This window comes from Asparagus officinalis, chromosome 5 (assembly GCF_001876935.1).
Source record: "Asparagus officinalis chromosome 5, Aspof.V1, whole genome shotgun sequence".
In the NCBI taxonomy this organism is placed as follows: domain Eukaryota; kingdom Viridiplantae; phylum Streptophyta; class Magnoliopsida; order Asparagales; family Asparagaceae; genus Asparagus; species Asparagus officinalis.
The window spans coordinates 70,397,855-70,399,322 of record NC_033798.1 but is presented as its reverse complement, the minus strand read 5'-3'; positions in this window follow the sequence as shown (position 1 = coordinate 70,399,322).

The following is a 1,468-nucleotide window of genomic DNA, read 5'->3' as shown; positions in this document are numbered from 1 at the left end:
CCGGTTAGCACTTTCATCTTCCTTCTACATGTATTTGCCTTGCTTAATTTTCTTACTTATTAGCATTTTAGATTAGATTATTTTAAAATAATTAATTATATGTTGTATAATTTGATCTTTTTTTCATATCATAAATATCAATCTAAACCTACAACACTTCTTATTAGATTAGAATTAGATTATATTTAAGCGCAGCTAATTATATTGTATTTTTTTTTTTTTTTTCTATGCTTTGCATCCTTTATTTAGATCAGAAATTGCAATAATTCTTCATCTTTTAATCTCTTCAAAACAAATATGTGCTTTGTTAATTTTCTTCTTATTATAAAATATATAAAACATAATTGAATTATGAAAATTGCAACAATTTTTATTATTATTTTCATCTATATTCCTTCGTATTAGGATTTAGATTAGATTATTTTAAACTAATTACTTATATTGCACTACCATATCTTAATTATACTATTATTATTAACATAAATACTTGTTGTATAACAAGGTTTGTAAGGACCGTAAATTTTCTATACTAGTTAAAATAATTTTTTAGCTATTTTTAAAATATTTAAATTATTATTAAATAGAGTATTTGTATTTTTTCTTATATATTTTTCTGATTTTTTTAAGAATTTCTATGATTTAAAAATCCAAGTTTTATATATTTATTTTAAATGATTTTTAATTTTTTTATAAAATTAATTTGTGCGCGCATAAAATTTTTTTGCGCAATTTTATCCGTTCGTGTCTATCAATACTATTACGTATCATTATTAAAACAATAAATATGCCTATATATTATTATTATTAATTATTATCTATTATTATTATTTATTTATTATGTTTATTTCGATAACTATGTTGTATTATTAATTACATATTATTTATGTAAATTATTATATTATTTAATTAATTTACGTATCAACTGCTCGTATTAGTAAACTAAGTTACGTTTTTAACCTGTGTTATATAAGTTATCCCATAATTATTTGTTTTTTAAATATAAGTAAATTTATTATTATTATTAATTATTTCTTGTTTAAAAACCTGTACAATTATTGTGGTATATTTTGACTATTTTCAGTATCAACTTGTTGCCTACTAGCAACAACATATACGTTTTTATTTGTAGATAATTCATTCTGCCTAATTAGTTTTAATTTTTTAAGTACCCGCTAATTATTTATTTTTAATTATTTGTAGATTAAAATACCATAAACCCTAACCCTAATATATATATATATATATATATATATATATATTAATATATATATATTATATATATATATAATATATATTATATATATATATATATATATATATATATACTATATATATATATATATATATATATATTATATATATATTATTTTTACTATATATATATATTATATATATATTTTTTTTTTTTATATATATATATATATTCATATATAGTATATATATATATTATATGATACAAGTGTATCTT